Genomic DNA, 9,024 nt, shown 5'->3' on the forward strand with positions numbered 1-9,024 from the left:
CATACACGAAGCTTTACGGCAATCGATGGCTCTCGCGCTCTCGAGCTGGAGTAAACAGAACACTTGGCAGGTAAGCTACCGTTGCCAAATCGTGTCTCGCTTGATCGAAACGCTATGAAAAAGAGAGTGCCAGATTCTGCTGATTCCGCTGATACAATATTTAATGAGAAGCGAGCGCGTGGCTAGCATAGCTACCAATTTTCCCGTTCGCCACGAGTGAGCTGTTGACAAATCGTCACTTGAATATATCCAGGCACGCGCGCGTAAAGCATCAAATTGCCCAATTCGCGGACTTGTTATCTGCTACAATGAAGTCGTGTGCGCGCGCGGCGTTCGTCGAGAATTCAATTACCGACAATTATGATTGCTGTAAGTCCTGTTGCGTGAAAATTGGCTAAAAATAGCATTGGCCATTGAATCGAGAGACAAGCGCGTAGTCGTACCCACAAACAGTATGCGATTTGAGAGCTGTTTTTTGTTATTTTTAATGTCTCCTTTTTGATCGGTGCGGCTGTGCGCGTTGCGCGCTCGGCGGGCAATTCGGAACGAGCGTATGTTCAAACAATTGTGTAAATAACCCACCTACTGTACGTTCTCATTGGACCAGCGTGCTCGCGTTTTCACGATGCCAGCTTAGGAAAGCACGATGCTTTTTTCAAACAAACGAGATTCGGTTATCATGATGAATCTATAATGAAGTATACACGATAAGCGTGACGGTTACGGACGAGACACTTATGATGTAGTGAATAATTACGAAGAAATAGTGCGGCGGAGAGTTTGAGAGTAGCACGATGATATATTGTTAACCATCGCATAGCTGCGAGTTTTCCCTATCAGCTTGCTCACGGACATGTATCAAGTACGTCCGTGCAAAAATGAGAACAGACTCGAGCGGTCCAGTCGGAGCGCAAAAAACTTTATTGTAAACTCGACGTTTCGGATCGTTAGGTGCTCAGTGCCGTTTCAAGAGATCTATATAAAAGAAATTTATACCTACATATAAATTTAACGAGGTTGTGATTCATACGCGGGCGAACCGTTCGTGAAATGTACAAAGGTTTGCTTCTCACCTGCGCGACTGACTGTGAAAAACACAGAGTCAATAATTGTTCGAAAGCTAGTTTATTCAATAATTGCACTAAGCGCCGGAGTAGGATTCCCATGTAGGTTATTTATTTAAGCCAATTGTTTCAGAATTTCGACTGCATTAATTATATCGAATAATTAATGCTAATTTGCAATGCGCTCGTCAGTCTCATTAATGCCACCGTCGATTAGAATACTCGCCGGAGGAAAAGGATGCAAGTTTTGCGCTGGCAAGCGGTTAATTGGTTCCGAAACGGCCAACTAGCAACGATTTCGCCCTGCGGTGCTAATAATATAATTTTAATGAACTGAAACGATGGCCTCGGCGTGGCGCTGAAAAACTTTCGTCACGGCCGCCGAAGCCGAGACAAAAAAGCGAGCGGGAAAAAGTTGCTGGAGTCGCACTCGCAGTCGCAGTCGCTGATAACGAGCGAAACGCAGACGAAAGCAGCGGTGCACGCGCTGGATGAAAAAGTTTTTCGACGAGGCAACCTGTTGCAATCGATAAGCTAAAGCCGCGGGGGAAATTAACTCACCACTCATAACTCACCTCCTCTGTCCGGGGCGAACGGATGCATCTCCGTGGGGGTTGATCCTTCAAACGAGTCGCCGCGTGCTCGCCGATGAAACGAGCAGAGAAGCAAAACAACGAGCAACTGCACACGCGCGAAGAGGACTGTTTCGTTGGTGGTCGGCGTCGCGACACACTCGTGCGAGGAGCTCGCTGATACGGCGACCGAAACGAGTGCTTGGAGAGCCGACGGACGCGCCGGTCTCGTGTGTACGGCTAGACTAAAGCGCGCGAGACACGGAGAGACTTTGACCCGCGCGTACGTACCGCGCGCCCGAAAGAGCGAGAGAGCGAGAGAACGAGAGAGAGAGAAAAGAGGAGGGCGCGCGCAAGCGCCTTCGCTCTACTGATGGATGGCTCGAGCGGGCGAGCAAGCGAGCGAGCAAGCGAGAGGACAACTGTCTCTGCGTCGTCGCCGCAGCCGCCGCCGCTGCCGCCGCCGCCGCCGCCGCCGCCGCCACCGCGTGCAGCAGGTGTGCGCGTGCTCTCTCTTGCCAGGATCAGGTCGGCCCTACTACATTCGTTCGGAGTGTTTCTGCCGAGAAGATGCATGATTGTCGTCAGATTGCCCATTCACTCTTCGCGTATCGCTGCTTATTAAGCCAGAATCGACGAGAAGCGTTGCACCGGGGAGGCTATAAGATTTGCGATCGTGACCATCCTCATGCTATCAGGCTAATGGATTCCTGGACAATTTGGCCAATTGCCTTTTTCAGCGTACAACAGCTGAATTTCTTTCGATTGGTCTCGTTATGACGCAATTTCAAATGAAAATGTCTACTCCGACTGTTCCAGTTATTTATATTAATGGCATTTGAAAAAGCATTGATCGAACGAACTCCGGCGCTCGGTCCGAGCTTCAAACACGCTTGTATCATTTGACACTGTCGTGTTATTTTGCGGCGTTTTCGCCATTTTCTAGTGAAATTAAGACGTTCGAGTTTTCCTCAATTATTCGAATCAGCTGATTGGAAATGATTGATTTGTCAAAATTGACTGGCAGCTTATCTAACGGAATGGTTTATCAGGTTCACGTTGCACCGCGAGCCGATGATGGTACTTTTGTTAATGCATGCAGCAAAGTACTGAAACGTCAAGTTTTCACTGAACCTACTCGATGTTTCCTTTTCTCTCGCGATGACTCACGAAAGTATCGAGAACATCAATACGTTGCAAGAAAGGAGTCGATGTCACGCGACGGAGCTTTGCCTCGAAAAAAAAACTTATCATGCAAATGAAGACTTGACAAGCGTTTCTAGGTCTTTGACGCATGCGCACTCTGGGCAATACGTTTCGACAGTTTGTCGAGGGTACGCCCAAGAACCGCGGCAAGATTGCAATGATTGTTCGCTAATAGATAGTTATTTTGGAGGAGCTATAAATAGAGACGAAAAGAGAAATGCCGAGAGGTAAGCCTGCGCCGGCGCTGGCGAGGGCGACGGGGAGACTCTCAATCAAAAGTGAGATCGCCATGGGTCTTCGCGGACCGCTGCGAGCGGATGTCCGCCTTCGACGTACTGATCCCAGTTCAAGAGTTCGAGGCGCGCTCGAGCATCGAAATTGGGCGCGTATCGTCGCGTCGGCAAGCGATTAGTGCACGAGGAACGAGAACGAGACCGAGGAGCAGCCCTTGACTTTGTGCTGGCGTGCGTGCGACGAAACTCGACAAAGGCATTTAGCAAAGTTTATTGAAGTGCGCTGCCAAGTACTATAAGATAATTGGATTGCGCGTAATGGAAATATAAGCCAGGCGGCATCTACAGCGCTGTTTATCGAATTATCGATCAGACGGGGCCAGGACTGGCTGAATTGTACTTAAAACCAGCCGCTACATTCGGCGCGCTCGTTGATTAAATCAGCGATGAAATAGCAATTATGATAATGCACGCGACAACGGTCCTATTTACCTTCGATGAATGCTCGGTGCGAACGGCGATCGCGCGGAATTACATATCTCGGGTTCAAATAATCGCGCGCCAGAGTGACGGTCGTTGCGAGGCGCCTCACGTGGCTGGCTTTAATTCTCACTCGGCGCTGCGCGTACAAATGAAAGCGTCCCTGCTAAAAATCCGATATTTGAGAGAACCGCCGTACTGGAGAGTAGCCCTTATTTGGAGAAGCCGTATACATAGCTTCGAAGACATTGGTGCTCTGCTCTATTTTTGCCTTTACTTTATAAGCTACCTGCGTCTGTTTCTTATCGTTTGCCAAGATAACCGGGGAGAAAGGGAGGGGCAACGCAGAGAAAGCATTTGCCATATAGATGTAGGCAATGCGATAAGCGCGATATACGGAGCAGTTCCAATAAAACACCAATAGAATAAAAATCTTAGGGAACGTCGCGCGCGCTATATAGAAAATTGCATTTCACCTCTGCGCCACTCGAAGGGCCGGCGAGCATAGCTTATTTCTTGTCGTGATCGCATTAACTTTGAGAGATTATGTGCGGGCCAGGGCGCGTGCAGCTATAGCTAGCGCCGGTAGCGGTCTCAAGCAAACGCACAAATTGGAAAGGAGAATTGAAATACGTGTCCGGAAAATTCATCGGATCTGCCTTTGCGCTTGCCCTTTCGCGTGACGCTGTCAAGCGTTCCTATTTATCATTCGCTTCAAACTCCCGTTTGCGAGTTTCGCGAGCGCGAATGTCGTCCGCGGCGAGACGCATCGTCGGAAAAACAGGCCGAAGATGACCCTTCGAATGCCGTCCGCTCGGCCCCGTCTGCTCGCTCGACACGTGCGCGCGCGCGTTTCCTTCGACCACTTTCATTTCGATTTCCTGCTTGCGCTCCATCCTTGCCGCTTCTCGAAAAGCCAGGAGCGTGCTCTCGTAAAAGCCACACAACCAAAATAGAAGGCATCGCTTAGAAGTTCTCGGCGCTGGAAAAAAGAAGCCGGTCAACGCGCGCAGAATCGCGTGCCGAAGTTATTCGGGAGCGGAAATCACCTCCCCGCTCGAAAAGAAATGAGAGCATTTGAAAAGGCGAGGCGTCGAATATATCGAAAGCCACGTTCTAGTTGCTGCGGAGAAAGCTCGCACGCGGCTTCTCATTACTATGCACAAAGGGACTTGATCACTTGTGTTTGTCGAGCCGAAAACTGCGGATCGCGTTTATGCGGCATGATAATGCTTTACTAAAGTTTTCGAGTGCATTTATTGTTGGATCAACCGCTGCGAGTTTCAGTTAAATTTAGTTTAATTTCGGACTACTGAACTGTTTAACAAAAGATCTTCTCGAGCGTTTAATGGCCTTTTAATGTTCATTGTTCTAACTTAAATTTAATTATCCTCGGCTTTTTTCAAAACCGAAATAACAAAAGCTAATTGACCGAGTGGGCTTAGTTGATTTTTTCAAAGTCGAAAAAAAAAAGAGAAAAATATCTCGGCCACGTTGTTCGCGATGGCGAGTGCAAAATGGCAAATAATAAAGTGAGTTCACTCAGCTGCTTTTTCCATCTGGGTAATAAACACGCACTCGATGGAAAATAATAATCCACGCGTTGGCTTTGACGCTATTGTTTGGCTCTACGCGCGAAATATTCAGCTGCAATTTTCATTGACATGATTAGTGGAGCCACGACGGCGCAATTCACCCAATTGATGTCACTACGGGTCAACGCTGTAAAGCGGGCCGGTTCATCAAGAATTCGCCAAAAAATGAAATATACATATTCAGGCGCGCGCGGCAGAGGCGAAAAAGAAAACAATGCCGCGGCAGCGTGAAATTGCCAGTCGCGAGCGCGCACAGCTGCCATACTAAAAAGCGCACAAAGCGCGCTGATCGTAAACGCGAAAATGCTAGATGTCACAGATATTCGCTTCGACGCATGATGCTTTAAATCATTCCTGAGCGAGCCTTCGTTCTCCTGGACTTTATCGAACGAATTAACGATAAAATTTCACTTGGGAACATCTCCGCCCTCTGCCTTCGTGAAACGCTCGGAACGCAGGCTAATCAATGCAGGCTTTCTCATCGACAATCTTTGCAAGTCTTTCTGCTGCTGAGTTTTCACTTAGCATTGCAGATTGCTCTAATAAGATGGTAAGTTTCCCCGAGATGACATCGAGCTTCCACCTCGGACCAGCTTTTTTCTCTTCTACCGTTATCGATGAAAGCTTATTTTCAGCCGCCGATGCCGTAAAAAAAGCTCGCTGCGCAAAGTTTGAATTAATTCACCGAACGAAGCAGGTGCGACCGAACTGTTAATCAGTGAAAATTGAGTCTTACAACTTTCAAAACTCCGCTATGTGCTCTTATGGCAAGGCTTTTTCCAAAACTTTAGAATCTTTTTTTTATCGCCGAATCGATACAAATGAGCCAGGCTTAATGATCGTTCACGTTGATTTTTTACGTAAAGCTGTTATCCAGCAGTTCACTCCTACTCAAAAACAGCTAAGCGATTGCATTAAATGCAATTTTCCTCAAAGGAAAATATTTTTATCACGGGAAGAGTACTCTTGATATAAACGGCTTAAACTCATTAGAGAACATTTCAGAAATTGAAAATCCGCAGGAAGAGGAATCTCGCCGTCAGTTTCCAAGTTCAAACGAGAAAAAGCGATCCCGTGCAAAAAGGGAAAGCTCGAGAATATCACGTAAAAGAAGATGCTTCCTTGTTCTCTTGTCTTACTTTGACATCAATCGCCACATCGTCTTTTCTGCTTTATCAGGCGCTTTTGCAAAATTTCAGCTATCCGTCATCGATGCTAAGCATCTGCTATTCAATACGGAAAAAAAATATGTATACAAAAAAAGAAAAAAAAAGAATTTCGCCTCATTAGGTTTCCAAGGAAAGCAATTAAAACGTGCACTATCGCCTCGTTGCGAAGATTAACGTCTTATAAGAAAAACCCGATGAACCGTCTAGCGAATGCGCTCGTATTATTAATCACGATTAAAAAGTTTCCGTGCTAAAGGAAAGATAAATCAACTCGCTTTGTCTAACTTGACTGCAGGGTTTTGATGCTTAAATACCTTTCTAGCAGAAATGCGCTAGCACTAGCAGGAGAGGATAATATATTGATCTAAAGTTTCACGAAATGAAACAGCTCTATAGATAATATTTATTGCTGGATGAACTATCATATTAGATCGACTTTCATCTACTCGATAACTATACTGGTATGCGCCACATATTTCATTTCACAACATTTAATAAAAGAATTTGGATAAAAGGAGAGGTCTCATATATTCTTTCATGACGATGAATAATCACGATTTGAAGATGATTTTTGCTAAAATCGTATATATCGTTGCAGCATTACATCAACTTCCATTTTTTCTTTTTAGTTTGTTTAGCCATCAAAAACTTCCATTTTTATACATGTTTTACTTTCAATAGTTTACAATCGTGGAATACTGTAATTGATCCTGGCGTCATTGCAATGAAAAATTGACAGGACAGTGAACAATCTTGAAATAAGAAATATTTGAGATTTTTCATATAAAACACATCGCCGAAAAGCAGTTTTTAGGTATATGTACATTGCGAGCACTTTTTAATAGCAAGAAAAAGCGATGAAAAACAAAAAGCTTTTTCAACCTGATCTTTCATTCAATCGCTATCAACTACGAAGCCATCGAATAAATACGTTTTTGCTTTTGCTTTTACGAACATATTGTTATTCATTACATCCATTGCTTTACTTTTACAAGGCAAATAATGATTATGTCACAAAATAAAATAGCATTTTACAAATTTATAACTCATATACATTTAATGTCTTACCTGCATCATATAACTGTGCAGATTTTATTTTCATTGGTAAGACATTTACTTTTTTCTTAGATACAAAATACATAATTTTGCTAAATATATCTATCGTCACTTTCATTGCTCTTTATATTGGCATTTTTTCTTGTTGTACGTTATATTTCGCGGAAATTTCCGTTAGTATTTGAAACAAGGTTATTGAAAGTTCACAAAGGAAACAACAATATGCAAATAAAATAATGACTAAAAATATATACTGAAAACGTATTTATGAAAAATGGGCCAATCTCGTGTACAATTGGACTTATGCCGTGGTTCATATCCTCTGATTTCTCGCATTGAAAACATACATCGGAAACTCTTATACCATTACTAATTGATTCTAGATTTTTTTATAAATCCTTTTCTTTGTCAGAGCAGTCTTCTGTGAAATGATTTAATAGTTTTTATTATAAAGCTATCTTAAATATAAAACTTCACATTCGTTGAATAAATGATTGAAAAAATATAGCAAAATACCAATTTTTGAATCCAATGCTGAAAGTAACCGAATCAATCACAGATTTCAAATATTTAATAACGCGTAGGCAATATATCATTACACAAAATAAATTTCAAAACGAAATTTACGAACCTAAAATTTATTTGTCTTGAAAGTACACTTTCCATGATTACTATTATAAATTATTTCACAATATAAAACAAAAAAAAAACTGTTAATACATTTTTCTATCAATTCTTTGGAATCATAGCCTTTTTGTAATAAAATTACTTAAAATTTAATTTTTCAAAATATATCTCTTAAATAATATAGAACTTTTTAGTTCATGCTACTTCTGCACAACAAGCAGTATAACTTGGAGGCATTAAATAACCTAGGTCATGAAGAAAAAAGAAAGTTTTGATGCAACAAAATGTTTTATATATATTATAAAAGTCTTATTTCAGACTCTTATAGAGAATTTTTTTTAAATATGCGACAATTTTTTATGCGATTAAATAGAACAACATAATCAAAAATGTTAAATATATATGCGACAATTTTTTATGCGATTAAATAGAACAACATAATCAAAAATGTTAAATATATAACTACTACACATACAAATGAATTAGTAACAAAAAATGGTAAGTTCATAATATTAGATATTAAAAATTATTATTTTATAAACTTCCTTCTAAAATAGTAGTAGTTACCGTATAAAGCGATATAGAAAATAAGACTATTTCAATTATATGCATAATTCAATCTAAATTAAGATAAACAGAACATTTTTTCACGTTTTTAAAAACAAAAAAGTAAAAAAATAATACCAATTATTCTAAATTTATCAAAAATTAACTTTATTAACTATCGTTTTACATGTTTGAGCATAGCTATTTATTCAGAGTAACAACATGTGCATACGTAAAACCAAAAACTCCGATATCGTAATTAATTATATGTTAGGTACAAAAATGAGTACATTATTTAAAAATAGAAATGCAACATAAAATTAAATATAAAGTCATTTGCTATCTGATATTACAATCAGGTATTGTTAGTTTTAATATTATACATTCATTTTTGTACTTAACGTTTAATTTATTGTGATATCTACTCGAACATGTGAAACATTGTACAATAAAGATATAATTTTTTGATGCAATCA

At 41.5% G+C, this 9,024-nt stretch overlaps 1 protein-coding gene across 2 annotated transcripts in view; it reads right to left on the minus strand.

Annotated features, from left to right (window-relative positions):
* The window catches only part of LOC131665078 (5-hydroxytryptamine receptor 1-like), a 77,650-nt gene extending 75,620 nt beyond the window's left edge, over positions 1-2,030 (minus strand). For both annotated transcript variants that reach the window (XM_058936681.1, XM_058936678.1), the window contains exon 1: positions 1,640-2,030. The gene's annotated coding sequence lies outside the window, so the exon portion shown is untranslated. The remainder of the gene's footprint in view (positions 1-1,639) is intronic.
* Between the last annotated feature and the right edge of the window lie 6,994 nt (positions 2,031-9,024).

Source organism: Phymastichus coffea, unplaced genomic scaffold, assembly GCF_024137745.1.
Source record: "Phymastichus coffea isolate CEN01 unplaced genomic scaffold, Cenicafe_Pcof_1.1 PCOF00047, whole genome shotgun sequence".
Lineage (NCBI taxonomy): Eukaryota > Metazoa > Arthropoda > Insecta > Hymenoptera > Eulophidae > Phymastichus > Phymastichus coffea.